Below are 23,117 nucleotides of genomic sequence, written 5' to 3'. Positions count from 1 at the left end.
CCAATACAGTTCGAAATGCTCCCTGCGTAAGGCAAGTGCACACCTGGTCAGTAGTGCAGTGCATATCTGATCTGTGTTTCACTATAGTCACTCCCATGAAAGGCGACCTCGAGGTGAGCTAACACAGGTGAGAAAGTCTCAGGGTCTGAGATGACGTGGACCCTCTCAATGAAGGTACGAGGTACCCCTTTATATTGAGGCATATGGGTGAAAACTATCAACCTGCAGGTACAACTCAGTATGAGTAGGGTTCGTATAAACATAAACGGCTTATCCCTACATGCCACCACCAACACATCACAAAAAGCAAGACAGTCATCCTTGTACACCTCCATCGCGAATCCAACTGAATACTTGTTTCTCGATGTAGGTGGGAAAGGAACGCTTCCTGTGTTGATGTTACGTTGAGATATACCTTTTGTAGTAAGTCTAGTCACATTGACTTGTATCTGCAGGCTGATTGTTGATTGTTGTCATCAATTGTGACTGGATACTTCGTACTTTCGTTCACAGGGATCATCTCACCTCAGACCCTGAGTGTTTGCCACCTGAGTTAGCCCATCTCGAGATCACCGTTCGCCACAGTGGTAATAGTGAATGACAGATCACACATGGGTTGTGGTGCACAGGGAGAGTGTTGATAAATGCGAGGCCTTTTCGCCATTTCGAACAGGATTGGTCTTAGTTTGCGAAAAAATTATGTGAACTGTGTTTTTCCACATCATCTAAGATCAGAGTCCTTTTCAGTTTCGTAAAGAAAGACCTTTGTCTGCTTAAGTCTGGTGTGTCTCGCATTCTTTGCAATTGTGGAGGTTCATATTAGTCAGACTATCAGGACTGTTGGGGGCGGTGTACTGAGCATAAGCGGAACATACCATTAAAACAGCTGAGCAAATCGGCCATTGCAGAACATTATCTTCGCACCGGTCATTCTTTGGCACACAAAACACAGTTTCTGGCATGCACTGCCTGCTATTGGTACAGTGTCATTAACGGAGAAGTTGAAATTACTTTAGCAAGTAATCTTATAGATATATATGGTGGTTTATGTTTGAACTTTGATGGAATCCTGCTCTCTCCCTTGCCAAAATGCAAAGGGACAGAATTAATGCTACCTCACCCACTGATATTAATTTCACTATCGATAACTTCCGACGTCGGTTATCTTTGGTTTATGATGGCGCTAGTGTTTACAGTTTGTTTGTGTGTGTGTGTGAGAGAGAGAGAGAGAGAGAGAGAGAGAGACTTTCTCTGCAAACCGAAGTTTTAAATTCCCTTACACACCGTTTACTTGCTGCAGACTTGCTTTAAAAATGGCAGGATGTTGTCCTAACGAAATATCGGCAGTTGTCGACGACGCCCCAAAGCTACATTCTCGTAAGTTACATGAACATAGTTTCTGATTTTACCATCTTAAAGTAACTGCAGTTAAGAGAACATACTTCACAAGACTCGTTTCGGTTTTATTTACGAAGCGTTTACTGTGATCATTTTGCAAAAGAATGGTATATGTAATTCTCTCTAGATTTTGGGATTTAAAAGTTAAAAAAGAGTGTTTCCTTATAACGTACGATTTTTTTGCCTCTTGTTTATATATTCTGAAGCGAGATGTGCCTAGGTGAAAATACTCTTATTTTTCCTTCAGTGCCAAAGATTTTCTAATAAATAAACCTGTCAGTTAAATGATCTCCATTATCGACAGAAATGTTTTTTCCGACATTTAACCGTATAAAAATTAGGTAGTTTTTAAATATAGATTTCTTCGAAATCCCTATATGTAACAACAGTGCTGCGAAGTTCCGTTTTTAAAATCATCTGTTAAGTTACGAGTTCCATTGGCTTACTATCAATGTATTCTTAATTATTTCATAGAACGCAGATATATAATTTATATTGTGTAAATCAGAGAATAAATGCTCTGTATCAGTTATTAGTACCGATAGAGGTAACCTACTCGAGATTAATGCTTCCTATTCTCTCTCTCACTTCTAATCAGTTTAATTAATTTAACTTTAAACACCTATTGATACATGAAAACATTTTTACTACATTTTCACCGTATCCAACTGTGCACGATTGAATCTTCAGGCGGCAGTGTAATTTAGAAGAAAAGAAAGGAAACGAAGATCTTAATGAAGAATTTCGTAATTTCCTTTCCATCACAGTTCTGTAAGAAAAATTGCGCATTTCGTTTCTCTGTCCGAAATGAAAGTTTTAGTCAGCAAATACTTGTATATCGTGTTCGAGGTTGATAAAAAAATCTGTGTCAGTGCCAGATGCATTTCAGCAATCGGTGAAAGTAACACAGCTTCAACGACATCTTACCAAATCGTATATATCTCCACTTGGAATGGAAATACCTGTTTCATCCTACATATGTAAGAGACATATTTCTTTAAAAAATGTAATTCAGATTTTTTTCTGTTAGCTTTCAAAATTACATTAGCATCTGGTATCACTAAGAAAGCATCTTTCCTGATTGTTGCCCAGGGCTCAGCGAATCGCTTTCTCACATGATTGGAGTTTGCGGATGGTCATAAAGTAGTTGATATTAGTCAACGATTTTGGTAGTATTTTACTGAAGCTAAAAATGTTCCACCAGGTTCGGTAATTGTAGTTGCATGTGGATTCTCGCTCAGTGTTACAATTTTTTAGCCAGATACGATCTTTCATTACAAAACTGCGTACCCCGGAAGTCCCCAAAAGCTTATTTTGAAGTTCAACCGTCCTCGAACGTTCCATACATGCAACTAGTTTCAAATCGAGTCGTTAGCATTTACGAGTATTCGATACTTTCCATTTCGCATGCGCTAAAGTTCGTGTCCTAGTAAAGAGTGAACAAGAAAATTTTTCGTTATTCAGTGTAAGCTATATATCGGAGTTCTCCAAAGAACGTCAGTAAATGAGGACAAATAATACCTTTGTTGCTCACGGGTCTGACAATGCCATTTTCGGTAGTAGACTTCTTGGGGTGTTTGTACCAAAAATTCCATATTATCCGTATCATAAGTTTATGCACTCGTTGATTTTGTGACTCATTTCTAAGCATTACAATAGTGTGGCAAAGAGAGAAATAATAATTGTGAAATACAGCGGTATTAGAAAACAAAAAAAGCTACAAATAAGTTATCAGCCAGTAAGTGTACATCAGGTAACTGATTTCCGTTTTAGTGTCGTTAAGACCGGTATTATCGTATGACGTGTCTATTGTAAACGTAACGTAAAACAATGACTTTACCAGTGGAGTGAATATGTTGCACTTGTCCTTTTTTTACGAAAGCTATGGAATCACAGACAGGGGTGGTGTAATCATCAATGAAAGAGTGTGGAATTCGGGAGAACCTATTTTCATATTTCTTTTTGGCTTTACATATTTCGGTTAGCCGCGGCTTTGCTGAAGAATGCAAAGAATACACGCTTAGCTTCATTCCTCAGACCGACCTGTTGCATCATCTGTAGTGACTGCACCATTACCAGGCATTAAACATTAAGCTTTCCTCATTCCTTCAAAGGAGGATCTGAAAAGAGGTTGTGGAAGAAATATTAATCTACAAGTGGCTCGTTAATAAAGTGGCTCATTAATCAGGTTGGATGCCTCTCGGAAAGGAAATTTAACCACCCCACTGTCACTGAAGATAAATTGCAAGACAGCCCTGGAAGAAAAAATAAGAATATGGTCACGAGAAATATGGTTGTATCACATGATGAGAGCACCAAACACTAACTAAGGAGAAGTGACGAAATGTATTTCGTAATTTGTTTTCGTGAACCCATCTTTAGCCAGCAGATATAATAACAACTTCATTATTCTCTACTGTGAAGTAATACAAAGGAGTAAAGAACGAAGAATTTACAGTATACAAGACCTCATCTAATACAGATATTTTAGTTGGAATTTCACTTTCTTAAGCTATAAATTGGAAACACACGAATTCCACAAAACTTTCAGAAAGGACTTGATGCAAAAACGATCTTGAGCACACACAGAGATTACCTACGCTTGAGTCGCAGGCAGGATTTTCCCATGCTGGGGTGCTACTCCAATATCGGTGGCCATCGGCAGTCCTGACGACTTAAGAAGGGGAAAATCAAGAGCGGCAAGGGACTGAGTTGTGAATTGAAGTTTGCGTTACGAGGGGGGGCGGGGGTGGGGGTTAGGGGGCGCTGCTGCGCTAGGATAGCCCTTGCAGTAGTGTTAGTCTCAACGTCATGGTGGTGTAGCGGATAAGTAAGCAGGAGACATGGGAGCAAGTCCCGGACATGGCATAAATTTTAACTCATTAGTTTAGTCTCTATATTTCTCTAATTTCCTCTATGTTTCGTTGCGTATCTGTGGGAATATTTATTTCGAAATTTCTTCTGCGAACGCACACTATGTTTTCTCCGCAGTATAATTGTAAGTTAATCAGTTAACTCGGTTAAAAATTAATTTAAAATGACTAAACAACGCTCATAAACTGAATAACACTGACAAAGTGAATAACCTGACGGACTGTTTGTACGTCACCGCTCAGAGGTAACTCAATATACCCCAACACACACAAAATGACACCTATTCCCTTGCTACTGTTCGTCAAAGTCATTCAGTAGGGGAGAATCCTGGATACACTTTTCGAAACTTTCATTTCTACACAGCGTAGTAATTAGTATTTAATGTACTTCCTTATCACAGTATTAAATTATGGCATTCACTTTCTGCGTCCTTCAGTATTTTTCTGAAATGGCAAAAATTACACCGGAAAATTACAATTTTTCCAAGTGCGAAAACATTTTTACAGGTACAGCATGCTCATGTACCTAGGGCCAAACATTCAATTGAAATTTAAAAGCACTGTAGTAGGTAAAATCTTGTCATTACTGTACTACACAACAACAATCAGGTAGTCGATTGAAACAAAGCGGAGTATTATCGAAAACCAATTGTAAGTGAAAGCATTCTGAAATAGAAGGTACTGAAGTCTAACACAAATATCCATTTGCAATACAGGTAAAGTTGTTACGATAATTTTAAAACTGGATCTAGTACAGCTAAAGCTGTTATGCACAATTGATTGACAATTGATTCAGTACTACAGGTGTTTAAAATGCGAGACGGCAGCCACCGCACACGCACCGATAACACACAAGAAGCCTCTTAGCTTGTGTTGGCGACAGACGCACATAAGCGTGAAACTTCCTGGCAGATTAAAACTGTGTGCTGGACCGAGACTCGATTTCGGGGCCTTTGCCTTTTGCAGGCAAGTGCTCTACCATCTCAGCTATCCTAAGCACGACTCACGACATGTCCTCACAGCTCCAATTTTAACAGTACCTCGTGTCTTACCTTCCAAACTTCAGAGGCGCTCTTCTGCGAATTTTGCAAACTAGCACTTCTGGAAGAAAGGATATTGCGGAGGCATGGCTTAGCCACAGCCTGAGGAATGTTTCCAGGACGAGATTTTCACTCTGGAAGATTAAAACTGACAGAATTGAAGATGTGAGAAGGGGTCGTGAGTCGTCTTTGGGATAGCTGAGAGGGTAGAGCACTTCCCTGCGAAATTAAAAGGTCTCGAGTTCGAGTCTCCGTCCAGCACACAGTTTTAATCTCCCAGGAAGTTTCATATCAGAACACACTCCGCTGCAGAGTGAAAATCTCATTCTGGACACATAAGCATGTCAGCTTTTGGACCCGATACTTTCCGGATAACATTTACGACGTTGTTTGGCATAGGCCGACAAGAAGATATTTTGATGATTGAAGTGATAACAGTTCGTGATTTTTACGCAGACTGGACATTCGTCATTGATGACGGTTTCTGCCAATTGTGAAGGTCTGAAAACTGCCTAGCCACGCCAATTGTTGCGGCACTCTTTAACTCCCTATACCGTATGATACAGCATTCATATACACCATAACATACAACTTAAAAGTTGTGAAACCGGTTTTGTGAATCTCTAACCGACTTAAATAAATACAGCTATAGCGGACTGTTGCAAATTTTATTCAGTTTTATATTTAAATATTTTTACACTGTATTTAAACACCTGTTGTACTGCATAAATTGTCAATAAATTACGTAAAAATTGCCGCGTGGAGTGACCGCGGGGTTTGAGGCGCTTTGCATGGATTGCGCGGCCACTCCCGCCAGAGGTTCGAGCCCTCCCTCGGCCATTGGTGTGTGTGTTGTTCTTAGCATAAGTTAGTTTGAGTTAGTTTAAGTAGTGTGTATATCTGTGGACCGATGACCTCAGCAGTTTGGTGCCCTACGAATTCACATACATTTCAAAATTTTACGTAGAAATTGTTGCCGGCCGAAGTGGCCGTGCGGTTAAAGGCGCTGCAGTCTGGAACCGCAAGACCGCTACGGTCGCAGGTTCGAATCCTGCCTCGGGCATGGATGTTTGTGATGTCCTTAGGTTAGTTAGGTTTAACTAGTTCTAAGTTCTAGGGGACTAATGACCTCAGCAGTTGAGTCCCATAGTGCTCAGAGCCATTTGAACCATTTTTTTTGAAATTGTTAAGACTGTAAAGAAAGTTTCACACGTACCATGGTAAAACACTTTCTTTTGTTGGAAGGTAGAGACGACGCTTCAGTTAACTAGCTAGTTTTACAAATATATAGCTCTTTATGCGACATAAAATTCTATACATAAGGAATTGACAATATATCTGAAGTAGCTGTAACATATTATGTAGTACATAAAGGTGTAGAAAGTTGCATATTTACAAATGCTGTACCAAACACAACCAGATGGGTGGCAACAAGAAAAACTGTAGAAAATGGCGGAAACCACTTACGAAGATCTGTAGAGTGCGTTACATCATGTGATTCTAAAATCATACACTTATCTGAAGCGCCGACCAAAATATATCGTGCACTCTCCGCTACTAGACAAATACTTTTCTCCTAACCTACATGTGGCTGGCCATGCTTCTGCGCCGGCCGAGGTGGCCGAGCGGTTCTAGGCGCTACAGTTTGGAACCGCGCGACCACTACGGTTGCAGGTTCGAATCCTGCCTCGGGCATGAATGTGTGTGATGACCTTAGGTTAGTTAGGTTTAAGTAGTTATAAGTTCTATGGGACTGCTGACCTCAGAAGTTACGTCCCATAGTGCTCAGAGCCACTTGAGCCTTACTTCTGCTCTTTACTGTGACAGGTGACTTAATTCCACATTCAACATAAAATTGTTCTAATAATCTTAAAGAAGGAAGGTTTCTGCTCACCAAGAGAGGAGATATTGAGTCACATATAGGCGCAACAAAAAGATTGACACAATTATAGCTTTCGGCCAACAGACACACATACACACAAGCACACACACACACACACTCACGCAAACGGAACTCGCACACACGACTGCAGTCTCAGACAACTGAAACCACACTGTTCTGAATGAATTCCTGTGTGTTAACATAATTAGGGGAACTTTCCATTTGTAGAACTAGGAAAGCATAAATTGATTTGAGTTATTGGAATTTATTGAGCAATGTATACGTAAAATGAAAATCGGGAACATAGTTGAAGCATAATAATCACGACAGGTGCGTCATGAAACGTCTGTAAGATTATGATTACAATGAATGCAATCGCAGTAAATTTTCAGTTTTGTTGCATCTGCACAATATCTGAATATCAATACTTCTGATTGCAACGTATGCAATACTGCAGTAGTATCACTGTTTAAACGAAATACTTGGTAATAATACGACTTCACATTCCGCAATTACGAGGGTCAGTCAAAAAGTAATGCCTCCTATTTTTTTTTCTACGTTTAATTGTCAGGAAATTTAAATGCAATTACATAGGTTGAAAACCACAACATTGAGGATCATTTTGTCATTTTTCAATGTAATCTCCGCCCATCTCTACAGTTTTGGTATCCCAGCACGGTAAAAATCACAGCTCTGCTTCCTAAGCCATTGACGGACGGATGTTTTGACGGCCTCCTCATCTTCAAAATGAATCCCACGATGAGCTTCTTTTAGTGGCCCGAACAGATGGAAGTCTGATGGTGCCAGGTCAGGGCTGTATGGGGGATGAGGCAAAACTTCCCATCCAATTTTGACAATCTCGTCAGAGGTGTGACGACTGGTGTGTGGTCTTGCATTGTCATGCAAAAGAAGAACATCTGCCATTGATTTTGTTGGGCGAACTCGCTGAAGACGTGCTTTAAGTTTTTTGAGGGTTGTGACGTATTGAACAGAATTTATTGTGCATCCCTGCTCCAAAAAATCAACCAGAATCACATCCTCTGTATCCCAGAAAACTGTTGCCATAACTTTCCCTGCCGATCGCACAGTTTTGAATTTTTTCTTCCTCGGCGAGCTTGTGTGACGCCACTCCATTGACTGCCTCTTTGATTCGGGTTCAAAAAAATGCACCCATGTTTCGTCCCCGGTCACAATTTTTTTCAGAAACTCATCTCCCTCCAAACGGAAGCGCTGCAAGTGTTGGGAGGCTATTGTTTTCCTTGCCTCTTTATTCTGATCGGTTAACATTCTTGGAACCCACCGTGCACAAACTTTTGAGTACCCCAATTGTTTAATAATCGTGATCACACTGCCTTTACTAAGAGAAATAATGCGACACACTTCATCTGCAGTCACCCGACGGTCACCACGAATGATGTCATCAACTTGCTGAATGTTGTGTGGAGTCACTGCACTCACCGGCCTGCCGCTCCGCTTTTCGTCAGTCAACGGTGTTTGCCCTTCAGCTTCCTTACAACGACGAACCCATCGTCTAACAGTGCTGACATCCACTGTCACAACACCATACACCTTCTTCAGTCTTTCATGAATGCGTATGGGCGTTTCACCTTCTGCATTCAAGAATTCAATCACACAACGCTGTCTCAAACGAACATCGATGTCGGCCATCTTACAAACTTCTGCTGTGCTGCCACCTGTTGACACAGAAAGTTACTACTGCAGTGGATTGCAGAAGAAGGTTTGAGGAATGGCGCCAAACTCAAATTTTTCACTTAACTTCAGAAAAAAAAGGGAGGCATTACTTTTTGACCGACCCTCGTATATTGCAGGAGTAAACAAGCTGCAAGTATCTCAGATTGAAATTGAAACTGGAACGACTCCTTTTGTCAATTTAACGAGTGGGACTAAATATTTGACTGCGAGAAACTTATGCGTTTCACTTTTTTTTTTTTTTTTTACTTCGAATAGGCCATCTGAGGACCTCGTTCCAATTTCAGTTCTTCATTCTTCATTTTCCTTCCAGTATGCTTACCTCTGTTCACTATGTTTCTTCTTTCTGTCTTCAGACCATTTTTTAACTAGTCTTTTTAATTACCCTCTCTTGGAACACTCCATTTCATCACTTTTTCCCAAAAGACTTCTCTGTTGTTTATAGTCTCTGCTTCTATATTGTTTCTTTCTAAAACCATTTTTCTTTGTTGACCTAGCTTGTTGTGGTCTTTTTACTCTACGAATATCTGAAAATCTTATTAGTTAATCTACTGTCTTGCATTCGAAGTAAATGTCCAAAAAACACCTGTCTTTCATTTTCTCATTACGCTTGAACTATTTTCTTTATTTTGGTCTATCTCAGCATTACTTTGTAATTTTCAGTCTTGTGCTATCTTTTGTGGTTCTAATATTTTCCTGGTAATCCGCCTTTCTAATACTACTGATTTATCTAAATTATAGTGTAATGCCAGGCATTCGCTTGCGTACAAACATTCTGGCTTCACTAATGTGTTGTAATGCCTTATTTTTGTATGGGCACTTTTTGTTGTAGAGGTCTTTGGTGACAGCGTATGCTCTCCCTATTTTATCCAACCTTTCCTCTATTGCAGATTTCTCCAAACCATTTTCGTTGATTATCTCCTGTAGATATTTGAATTTATTTACCCTCTCTTTATGGCCAGCATCTGTTGTCAGGAATTATGCAGCATCCTGAAGGTTTGTCAAAAATTTTGATTTTTTTTTCAGCAGAAATTCTTAAGCCAGTTCTGCTGGCTATTCCTTCCATGAGATTTATTCTTATTGTTCTGAAATAGCCGACAAGGTTGCAACTTCCTTCAGTGTTATTTATCAAGTTATATGAAGTCACCGGTGCGAAAAGTAGACTGGTTGACGCCAAAGAATTATGAATGTCTCTTCACCTGAAATAAATCTTCCGCAGCAGCAGTAGACAACCGCTGCCATTGTAGAGCCTCTTCGGTCTGCAGGAAGCTGCTAAGATGGTGATGAATCGTCTGGAAAAAATGCAAAATTTTGTAATTTTAAGTGACGTAAACAGCTGCTTCGACACAAGTTCTTCTGTTTAAAATCTCTTAAAACTCTTCAGAAGTGAAAATTGTAATAGGGTGTGCAGGACTGAAGTACGTACGGACATAGATTTATCACTGTGGTGTACGCCTCCATAACGGTGTTTTGGGATGGCGTCTGTTCATTAATATTTTGCTGTCAAATTTAACGTATGCTTTGTCCCTCACAATAAATGCTTTTAACAAATGGTTCCTCAATTGTAAATCTACTTCTGAAATACAAATGATCAGTAATGGTCAGTTTAATAACAGAGCCTGTACAACCACTGTAGTTCAGCTCATCTTGTCTTTTCTTAATTAAAATAGCGCCATTATTATTTCGTATACAGTCTCTGTTAGTGCGGCGTACAGTTGCGAATTGTGATGACGACTGGTCTCTTCTCTTACTTTTCCATGTTGTGACTCTTTGTCTTGAAGATCTACTGGCCTCTGCATCTATCTTATGCCGAATCTTCATTCATCAAATCCGATCTATTGCGCCTCTTTTCTCTTCTGTCTTCTCCATTGATCATCGTGTTCTCTTGTTGATCTCCGAGACTGTAATATAAACAGCATATAAACAATATTTAATATAATAAAAATTCTGATATTTTACTGCAACAGATAATCTGACAGTTGCTGGTCGGGGTCTGCAGTGGAGGGTGAATCTTTGACGATGTCATCCACTCGCGGTGGCGTAACGTCAGAAAAATCATCAAACATCGTCCAAAGAATCCGAGACAGAAGCCTACAGGCTATTTGTCATCAAGCTGCCACGAAAGCCTCAACATTTTTGTAACAGATAATTTTCTGGCTGTTTTCCTCGTTGCGCTCTCATTGGTTCCACTGGCTGCGTAATAATAATTTACACGTCCGCGCTACACCTTCCGGCTGTTACTACGAGTACTAAGAAAACTGCCTCTTTCCTGCGGGATTATCACTATTTTCCACTATTAAAACGGCTCGTCCCATCTGTCCCAATCAACATTGCCACGTACCAGCATCAACTGTTTTTTTTCATTTGTTACTTTCCCGTTAACAAAAATTTGCACAGATTAAGTTTCTCCTATCGGGCCAATGAATTCTCTCTTACATAGGGTCAAAATAAGTAGGATACCGCATGTTCACAGAACACAATGAATCCTTTTACTTTTATTTATAGCAATCAATGGTGTACATGTTACATTAAATCATTGTTACATTTATTTATCATTGAAAGTACGTTGTGTTCGTCTGTGAAGGAGATTATCTCCGTCAGAGTAAAGTTCGCCTCCCTCTCCTCTTTCCAAAGGAGTCGAACGATGACAAAAACACTGGTTTATATGCACAAACAGATGGCGGATCAATGGACAAAATATTTAAAAATACAATCACCAGAAAAAAATTACATTTAATAAATACGGGATGAGTCAAAAAGCAAGAAAGGATGGGTTAACTATTAAAAATAGAACATTGCGCACATTGGATAAAGAAAGGTTCAGTTTTATTTTTGCGCAGACACTATACCATACACTCAGCATGAGAAACATGCATTGCTCGAGAAACCGCGTAACGATAATCCAATCTATTACACACACGAACCAACAGATCGCTGTTTATTGAACCGACTGCTTCAACAGGTCGATTTATCAGCTCTTGAAGAGTAGCTGCCATAGGTGGGACAAGGAGCCCTAAAGTAAAAAATCGCTAGGTGACCTGGGAGGCCACAAACAATGAGCAAGATCTGTCTACCTCTTCCAATCCAACGTTGTGGGTTGGCGTTGTTAGGATAACGACAAGGTGAGAGTGAGACAGGGCACAGTCACCTATAAATATCAAATCATTGGAATCGTCGCGAAGTTGAGAAAACAACCAATTTTGAAGCGCGTTCAGGTATGACAATCCTGTCACAGTTTCCTCCGCAAAAAAGAAAGGCTCCTAAACTTTGTAAACAGAAACAGCACAAAACACTTTCAGTTTCAGTGAGTCTCTTTAATGTTCGACGATGACCCAAGGGATTTGTGACCCCTAAAATCTTTCACTATATTTGTTTCATCCGATTCGTCAGAAAAGATGAGTCGTTCTAAAAAAGTGTCTTTTGTCATGTCCTGAAGAACTGAAATTCAAAATTCGTATCTTGTATTATAGTAACCGAGACGCAATTGCTGCAGCTAACTGCAACATGTAAAGCTTCAAATGCAGGCGTCGTTCCACAACACGCCAGATCTCGCCTGCCCGTCTTGTAGACTTCCAGGAAAGAGTGTTAACAAATCTCATCTCGGGTACGATCGAGATTTTCATCAGACGTGTCTTTCCCTTTGCAACCAGCTTCCAAGAATTTTGTAGCCAGTAATAACACTGCTAATACAGGGGTCGCCCCTGAATCGACGGCGGAATGCACGTTGCACTGGAACAATGGAATGACTTCACGAGTTCATACAAATTACAAATCGCAAAATAATTTCTCTTGTGACGTAGATGTGACAAAACTTTGAGTGTTCCTCTGTCAAGTGACATGCCTAAGTCAGGTCTCTCTTTTATAGTTTTTCTGTAATATACAATTGAGATCTGTTCTCTATATGCTCCAAAGTGATTCAAAATTTATAATTCCTGCTGCATGTCTATATATCGTGTACATGCTCGATACGTTGGATTACTGTTTAAGTAACAACGCGCATTTAGTGATGACGGAATGTAATCATTACAAATAATGACTGTAATCTAAAATAAAAATAAATTATTATTATTATACCATTATATGATGATATCAAGTGTACTGGTTTGAGCCAGGCGACAAAACAAAGCTTGGAGATATCGGCGAATCATAGGCATTCCTTGTGACAGTCTTGTTTACCTTCCCAAGTACGAAGTTACGTCTTAATCGTCTAAAATAATAGAACTTCCTCGTTTATCTGATACAGGCTGACTGTCACAAAGAAAAATTGTGCTATTAGCCAAATCCATGCAGCTGTCGCTCCGTTTCTTGTCCAGTGCTGATTTGATAACTGCGTCTCACTAGTATTCCCTTCCTGCTACAGTCACACAAAGTTGTGTCCAGAACCTTTTTCTGGTAGCACATTTGGAAGGTTTCAAGATTTCGCTGCCGCTTTTCAGTAGTTCTATTGTTATTCGCTCAAGAAAGTAATTTACCGACTCGGCGTCTGAAAAATGCCCATCCTAGTTTGTGTTTACTGTTTTGTTGTCCTCCTAATGCACCTTAAGTGATAGTAATACAGGACATCCCACTTAAAACCGGTACGCCTCACGCTCGAGATTCAAGAAACAATGAAATAATTAAAAAATAACAGATAACAGCAACGTTGAGAAACACGTAGTTACCTGTTTATAAAAGATGCTAGAAATGGTGGCTATGGGCATCCAAGCATCACTGACTTCGTGTGCTGACGTTACCTGCAACGCGCTGTAATTCTGCAGCCGTAATGTTGTTAATTTATCTATTAGTATTCCGATTAAGATCACCTATTATGCGAAGATTGTCAACATACACTTTCCTTTTTAGTGTGCCCCATACATAAATATCACAAAAGTCCGGGGACCTTGGGGGCCAGAGGTCTCTACAGACAGATCTATCTTCAGGAAACACGTTGGTATTGTGGGCCATGCTTTGGTTGGACGTATTATGGTTGCTCATCTTGTTGTAAAACTACATGCAGCTTCTCTGTATCTGCTAACTGCGCAGAGAAGAAGTCAAAGACCTCTAGATATCAGGCACTGTTTACAGTGCACTTGAAACTTATAGGGACAACAATGCGCCTGCCGGACAACACCTGTTTTCTCTGAGTGGAGAGGTTCTTCATGCGGAATATATAGGTTGTCCTGCGATCATTATCTGCAAATCTGTGAATATACATAAACTGACAAATGGCACCAGGTTTCATCTGACATGAAGTAAAGCTAGGGTCCAAGTTAACGTCAGTAATTGTTGTTGTTGACAGCCAGTTACATTAGTGAACTCTGGTTTTTCCTGCTCCTCAGATTTCAGCGCTTCTACCACACTCACATGCCAGGCTTTCAGCATCCCATCTTTTAATAAAAGAGGTACCAGATACGGCAGCCTCTTACAGTCACTTCCATACCGATATGTGGGGACTTGTCCATACGAATTTTATATATACACTCCTGGAAATTGAAATAAGAACACCGTGAATTCATTGTCCCAGGAAGGGGAAACTTTATTGACACATTCCTGGGGTCAGATACATCACATGATCACACTGACAGAACCACAGGCACATAGACACAGGCAACAGAGCATGCACAATGTCGGCACTAGTACAGTGTATATTCACCTTTCGCAGCAATGCAGGCTGCTATTCTCCCATGGAGGCGATCGTAGAGATGCTGGATGTAGTCCTGTGGAACGGCTTGCCATGCCATTTCCACCTGGCGCCTCAGTTGGACCAGCGTTCGTGCTGGACGTGCAGACCGCGTGAGACGACGCTTCATCCAGTCCCAAACATGCTCAATGGGGGACAGATCCGGAGATCTTGCTGGCCAGGGTAGTTGACTTACACCTTCTAGAGCACGTTGGGTGGCACGGGATACATGCGGACGTGCATTGTCCTGTTGGAACAGCAAGTTCCCTTGCCGGTCTAGGAATGGTAGAACGATGGGTTCGATGACGGTTTGGATGTACCGTGCACTATTCAGTGTCCCCTCGACGATCACCAGTGGTGTACGGCCAGTGTAGGAGATCGCTCCCCACACCATGATGCCGGGTGTTGGCCCGGTGTGCCTCGGTCGTATGCAGTCCTGATTGTGACGCTCACCTGCACGGCGCCAAACACGCATACGACCATCATTGGCACCAAGGCAGAAGCGACTCTCATCGCTGAAGACGACACGTCTCCATTCGTCCCTCCATTCACGCCTGTCGCGACACCACTGGAGGCGGGCTGCACGATGTTGGGGCGTGAGCGGAAGACGGCCTAACGGTGTGCGGGACCGTAGCCCAGCTTCATGGAGACGGTTGCGAATGGTCCTCGCCGATACCCCAGGAGCAACAGTGTCCCTAATTTGGTGGGAAGTGGCGGTGCGGTCCCCTACGGTACTGCGTAGGATCCTACGGTCTTGGCGTGCATCCGTGCGTCGCTGCGGTCCGGTCCCAGGTCGACGGGCACGTGCACCTTCCGCCGACCACTGGCGACAACATCGATGTACTGTGGAGACCTCACGCCCCACGTGTTGAGCAATTCGGCGGTACGTCCACCCGGCCTCCCGCATGCCCACTATACGCCCTCGCTCAAAGTCCGTCAACTGCACATACGGTTCACGTCCACGCTGTCGCGGCATGCTACCAGTGTTAAAGACTGCGATGGAGCTCCGTATGCCACGGCAAACTGGCTGACACTGACGGCGGCGGTGCACAAATGCTGCGCAGCTAGCGCCATTCGACGGCCAACACCGCGGTTCCTGGTGTGTCCGCTGTGCCGTGCGTGTGATCATTGCTTGTACAGCCCTCTCGCAGTGTCCGGAGCAAGTATGGTGGGTCTGACACACCGGTGTCAATGTGTTCTTTTTTCCATTTCCAGGAGTGTAGTTTCAGAGGCCCGGACTGTCGGTCGCCTATTCTTCTGCACATTGTGAACGGATCCTAGACCGTCCATTATTTGTACACACCTTGAATAGTGCTACTCGTGGGGAGATTCCTAACAGGATACTTCGCACTAAACGTTTCTTTATATTCCTTAATGGAGCCTGTCTTTATGTGACGCTCCACAATATCAATTCGACATTCTAATGCAAACTGCCCCTTTCTGTTACAACTCAACAATTATATATTAGCAGAAAACTTATAAGATGTAACAGTTGTGGCGTTTGCGCCACATCTCCATCTACATTTCATTACAGTATGTTACTATTGAGTATGAGGAGATTCACGTTGCTGTAAGGCAGCGAACAGCGTAAACGTTACGTTCAGCGACAAATGGCCTCAGAGCGTTAGGATGGTACGATGAGGAAGAACCGTGTCGTGCTGGAACCAGTACAAATAGCAGAAACTGACTTGCGCGGCTTGGTGCGAAGGAACAAAATTTTCTTCATTTATATTTATTATTTAAATATTAATACATTACTGCAACCGTTCTTCTGACATTATTTGCACTGATAGCTTGTTAATAATAATAATTTCAATGACTTTAAATGCACACGCAAAAATTAAAAGACAACTTTCGCTTAACGTCGATTCTCAATTCTGGAAACCACTGAACCAATCAAACGCCCACCATGAGCAAACAGTCAAGCTGTTAAGATAGCTCATGACGCAGTCTTTGGGTAGTATTCGGGCCAACAACGTGTGGACAGTGCAGTTGCATATTTTGTATTTTTCAAATTATGTTCAGTTATTACTTGGATTGGTAAGCATTTATGTATCATCTTGTGCGAGCTATGAGATAGTGTTTAGTGTTACGTTGTAACATTTGTGGTGGTCTGAGAAGTAATTAGTACCCCTAAGCTCAGCCGTGATTAATAGAGCCAAACAGGCTCTCAGAATAATTTCTTGATTTCTAGTTCTCTGAAAAGGAATAAAATCTAGTGGCTTCTCAACATTTAGCAACTTCAATTTTAATAACACTGAACCTGTTCCAACTTCCCTTTTCGTTATGCACCGTTTACTGCTTGCACGTCAAAGCCTGGGGCCCGAGAAAAAGAAACCAATCGGGACTACTGCTACTAGATATCTTCAAAAGGCGTGATGTAAGACAGTTGCAACAAGTTGTACAACAGAAAGTAATCGCGGACATTATTTAGTAAAATTAACTGTGCTGTTTGTTAATAGCCGCACATTTTTTTGGAGGGAAGGGTATTGATTATAACCCACTGCGTAGCTTATAAGGGTTAAGAGTTGAGTTTACTGTAAGACTGCTATAACAAACATCAAAAAAGTTTTGCATCACTTCGGTTCCGAGAGTTCCGGAACCTACACAGAAAAATGGAACAGAGATCAACATAAATATCTTTTACCCCCTTTTCGTTGCTCATCAAAACCACACATTGCATGTTGTACCACCATACTGCGAGACCTTCAGAGGTAGTGGTCCAGATTGCTGTACACACCGGTACGTCTAATACCCAGTAGCACGTCCTCTTGCATTGATGCATGCCTGTATTCGTCGTGGCATACTATTCACAAGTTCATCAAGGCACTGTTGGTCCAGATTGTCCCACTCCTCAACGGCGATTAGGCGTAGATCCCTCACAGTGGTTGGTGGTTCACGTCGTCCATAAACAACCCTTTTCAGTCTATCCCAGGCATGTTCTGTTAGGTTTGTGTCTGGAGAAAATACTGGCCACTCTAATCGAGCGATGTCATTATCCTGAAGGAAGTCACTCACAAGGTGCACACGATGGGGGAGCGAATTTTCGTCCATGAAGACTAATACATCGCCAATATGCTGCCGATATTGTTGCACTATCGGTCGGAGGATGGCAATCACGTATCGTACAGACGTTACGGCGCCTGCCACGGCTACCAGCGGAGTACGTCCGCCCCACATAATGCCAGAGAACCTCCACCTTGCTGCATTCGCTTGACAGTGTGTCTAAGGCATTCAGCCTGACCGGGTTGCCTACAAACATGTCTCGGACAATTGTCTGGTTGAAGGCATATGCAAAACTCATCGGTGAAGCGAACGTGATGCCAGTCCTGAGCGGTACATTCGGCATGTTGTTCGGCCCATCAGTACCGCGCTGCATGGTGTCGTGATTGCAAAGACGGACCTCGCCATGGACGTCGGGAGTGAAGATGCGTATCATGCAGCCTATTGCGCACAGCTTCAGTTGTAACGCGATGTCCTATGGCTGCACGAAAAGCATTATTCAACATGGTGGCGTTGCCGTGAGGGTTCTTCCGAGCGGTCATCCACTGCAGTAGTAGCCCTCGGGCGGCCTGAGCGAGGTGTGTCACCGACAGTTCCTGTTCTTCTGTATCTCTTCCATGTCCGAACAACATCGCTTTGGTTCACTCCGAGACGCCTGGTCACTTCCCTTGTTGAGAGCTCTTACTGGTACAAAGTAACAATGCGAACGTTTCGAGTCGCGGTATGGACCGTCTAGGGATGATTGAACTACAGACAACAAAAGCCGTGTACTCTCTTCCTGGTGGAATGACTGTAACTGATTAGTTGTTGGACCCCCCTCCGTCTAATAGGCGCTGCTCATGCAAGGTTGTTTACATCTTTGGGCGGGTTTAGTGACTTCTCTGAACAGTCAAAGGGACTGTATCTGTGATAGAACATCCATAGTCAACGTCTATCTTCAGGAGATCTGACAGCTGGAGTGATGCAAAAGTTTTTTATGTGTGTAGTCTAACATTCAGGACATTAATAAATGCAGTTAGTATTTCCCCTCACCCTCATGAATTCTACACTTGGATGCGCATACCTACATAATTCTACAAGGTCTACTAAGAGACTGCGTACACTATGCTTGACCGTCCTCTCCTAGAGTACTGCTGTGCTGTATCGGATCCTAACTAGGTGGGATTATGTCCAAAGAATGACAGCTCCTTTTTTTATTGTCTCAAAACAGGCAAGAAGTGACACGAAAATGATAGGTTAAGTGGGGTGGCAATCATCAGAACAAAGACTTTTTTTGTAATTCAGTCTTGTATAAATGGAAGATGGGACTGCAGATGCTCGATGACTTGCAGAAACAGATATCGAAAAGCCGTAAACGTGTCGAATAATTTTTTTAAGCTTCTTGGTTCGTAGCCCCACTAGCGCCATATTCTGTCCCCCGTTTGTGCTTACTTAAGTGGTTGGATGGCTTGTCTCGTTTCGATTATAGAAGCCAGTACATGGTGCCAATGAAGCACCGAAACTTCCATTAATCTACGGCGGTCGGAGTGGCCGTGCGGTTCTAGGAGCTACAGTTTGGATCCGCGACACTGCTACGGTCACAGGTTAGAATTCTGCCTTCGGCATGGATGTGTGTAATGTCCTTAGGTTAGTTAGGTTACATTAGTTCTAAGTTCTAGGCGACTGATGACCTCAGAAGTGAAGTCCCATAGTGCTCAGAAGCATTTGAACCATTATGACAAATGACAGTTTTGTTTGTGATATTTGCCACTGAACGCTCATTTCCTGTGTACGTGCATAAAGGAGATTCTCTTGATTCCAATGTTTGTATTGTTGTCGAGTAGTCTGTCTGTGCTAGCGGACACTTCTCTTTCGGAACCTGGTTGAATCGGTTGCCGTGAATTGACTGTGCTGTTGTGGTCACATTTGCATTCACCTGCATAGCAGAAAACAGAATGCCGGGTGTATGGAGCATTTTCAGTTTTCATTTGCCTGTACCGAAATTTGTGGTGTAACTATTAGAATATTGTTGGTTCAAACCAAATGAAACTATGCGTGAACTGAGTAATTAATCACACAACTCTTTACCTCTTTTCTTTCTATACAGTGAACATATGAGGAAGTTTTTTCTAAAGGATTAATTTCATAAGGTAAGATTAAGTTCTGACCTAAGACTTGATATGCTCTGCAGGCGCTTGCATTGAGCAAGATTCATAGAGAGTGGTCACAAACAGTCTGAAAAGCTTTTAAGACAGCTACACGAGAGCTCCTGTTGAGAAATAACTGTTAAGAAAAAAAATTCGATACGTTGCGCTGTTTCAGAGTAATTTAGCATTGAAGTTAGCGAATCAGGTCGTTGCGTGCGTAATTCATGCACTTACTCGCGATAAGGTGCGATAACGCACAGACATCTGTAGGCCCGTGCGTTACCACTGTTGGAATACTCATTAGTAGTTTGACTGAGCCTTTTTCGAAATTTATAGGTTTAAACTAGGTGAGAAAAAGTTAAGTTTCTTCGGTTTGAGGAAAACGAAGTAAGAACACTTTTGGCAACACTGCCTCTGGCAGGCTGTTTGAATTTGTGCTCGCGGTGACCCGAATAGCTAACTTCGATGGTTAACTTGAAACGCTCCAACACATGTATTTTTTTTCTTAACAATTCTCAGCAAGATCTCACATGTAAGACCACCACAAGCTTTACATTCTGTTTCTGACCGCCCTGTGTAATATTCTTTCAGTTCATGCCGTGGCAGATGGTTTTAATTGCAAAGCATAGGAGAGCTACGTTTCCGTTGTTGGGGGGTAAGCCATGCCTTCATTAGAGCCAAGCTCAGATACGATACTATACTGCGGTGCCTAAGTTATTCCGAATTACGATGCATGCTTGCATTTCTGAAGAAACTTTGCATCATAATTCAAATAACGCAGAAATTGCAATATCGTATTTATCAGCCGAAACCGGACAACTTACTTTCAAGTAAAATGTCTCTCCTATGCGGGAATGCACACATTGTATGTAAGAGTACAGGTTGTAGACACATGGTTGACGACATATGGAAGTTATGGTCTGTCCTCGAATAGCCATATGGTAAGGCGACAGCTTGCGATAAGCGGGAAATCAAGGTTAGAGTCCCGGTCCAGCAAATTTTCATTGTTGTCATTCCATTAAACAGCTGATGGTAGTCTATATTCGCAACTGATAAATACATTTAATGATGTTTGGTTGTTGTTCAATACATTTAGGGAACAGTGAGTGTTTACTCATCTTGCACAGATTCAAATACACTCCTGGAAATTGAAATAAGAACACCGTGAATTCATTGTCCCAGGAAGGGGAAACTTTATTGACACATTCCTGGGGTCAGATACATCACATGATCACACTGACAGAACCACAGGCACATAGACACAGGCAACTGAGCATGCACAATGTCGGCACTAGTACAGTGTATATCCACCTTTCGCAGCAATGCAGGCTGCTATTCTCCCATGGAGACGATCGTAGAGATGCTGGATGTAGTCCTGTGGAACGGCTTGCCATGCCATTTCCACCTGGAACCTCAGTTGGACCAGCGTTCGTGCTGGACGTGCAGACCGCGTGGGACGACGCTTCATCCAGTCCCAAACATGCTAAATGGGGGACAGATCCGGAGATCTTGCTGGCCAGGGTAGTTGACTTACACCTTCTAGAGCACGTTGGGTGGCACGGGATACATGCGGACGTGCATTGTCCTGTTGGAACAGCAAGTTCCCTTGCCGGTCTAGGAATGGTAGAACGATGGGTTCGATGACGGTTTGGATGTACCGTGCACTATTCAGTGTCCCCTCGACGATCACCAGTGGTGTACGGCCAGTGTAGGAGATCGCTCCCCACACCATGATGCCGGGTGTTGGCCCTGTGTGCCTCGGTCGTATGCAGTCCTGATTGTGGCGCTCACCTGCACGGCGCCAAACACGCATACGACCATCATTGGCACCAAGGCAGAAACGACTGTCATCGCTGAAGACGACACGTCTCCATTCGTCCCTCCATTCACGCCTGTCGCGACACCACTGGAGGCGGGCTGCACGATGTTGGGGCGTGAGCGGAAGACGGCCTAACGGTGTGCGGGACCGTAGCCCAGCTTCATGGAGACGGTTGCGAATGGTCCTCGCCGATACCCCAGGAGCAACAGTGTCCCTAATTTGCTGGGAAGTGGCGGTGCGGTCCCCTACGGCACTGCGTAGGATCCTACGGTCTTGGCGTGCATCCGTGCGTCGCTGCGGTCCGGTCCCAGGTCGACGGGCACGTGCACCTTCCGCCGACCACTGGCGACAACATCGATGTACTGTGGAGACCTCACGCCCCACGTGTTGAGCAATTCGGCGGTACGTCCACCCGGCCTCCCGCATGCCCACTATACGCCCTCGCTCAAAGTCCGTCAACTGCACATACGGTTCACGTCCACGCTGTCGCGGCATGCTACCAGTGTTAAAGACTGCGATGGAGCTCCGTACGCCACGGCAAACTGGCTGACACTGACGGCGGCGGTGCACAAATGCTGCGCAGCTAGCGCCATTCGACGGCCAACACCGCGGTTCCTGGTGTGTCCGCTGTGCCGTGCGTGTGATCATTGCTTGTACAGCCCTCTCGCAGTGTCCGGAGCAAGTATGGTGGGTCTGACACACCGGTGTCAATGTGTTCTTTTTTCCATTTCCAGGAGTGTACATTCAGTGAAATGATCTACAGGTTTACATATCGATGTTGTACAATTACAAGGGTTGTGAAAATGTTTCTTTTATTAGAAGTCTAAAGATAAAAATTATGTATAAAGTTAATATAGTAACACAGAAACAACATCTAGAAGGTCATATCTGTAGGCTTAATACGAACTGACAGAACATATACAACTACACCAATAGGGATTCCAAATGCGGAAATTTCATTACTTACAATGAGTGCTTATAGAGATGCGAACGAGCATTATCTGACACTATGTAGAGAGTCACGTTGATAGAAAAGTAGCACCTAGAAAACATACAACAGTAATTGCACTGAAGTCGCCGCAATTCATGATTGTCCTTGCTAAACTACAAAAGGCGAACATGGTTGTTAAAAAGGCGTTTGATCGCCACGGACGGCAGTGTGCGCTATGCAACGTGCTCCCACGCTGGCCACGAATTTACTAAGAACCTTTTGTGGTGGTAAGGCGTTCTGTTCCTGTTCCAGCGTGATTAATAACTGCTGCATGGTCGCTGGTACATGTGGATGTACTGCATTCCGTTTCCATAAGGCAGCCCACATGTACTTGATAGAATTTAGGTCGGGGGACCAGGCAGGCTAGTGCATTCGCTGAATATCCTCTCGTTCTAAGAGCTTCTTCCCTTGAGCTTTTCGAAGTGGTCACGCATTGGCATCCATAAAAATTAAGCCGAGACCGAATGCATCAGTTGAGAGACGCACTTGAGAAGGAAGTACCGTGTCCACTGTGACCGGTGAGTGAGTGCATCGTGCTCAATGATCTGGATGTTAGTATGACCAAGCAACATTATGCCTCTCCTCACCACAACACCTAAAACACCACAACAATCAT

This window comes from Schistocerca nitens, chromosome 8 (genome assembly GCF_023898315.1).
Source record: "Schistocerca nitens isolate TAMUIC-IGC-003100 chromosome 8, iqSchNite1.1, whole genome shotgun sequence".
NCBI lineage: Eukaryota > Metazoa > Arthropoda > Insecta > Orthoptera > Acrididae > Schistocerca > Schistocerca nitens.
Note: the sequence above shows the minus strand (reverse complement) of the source record.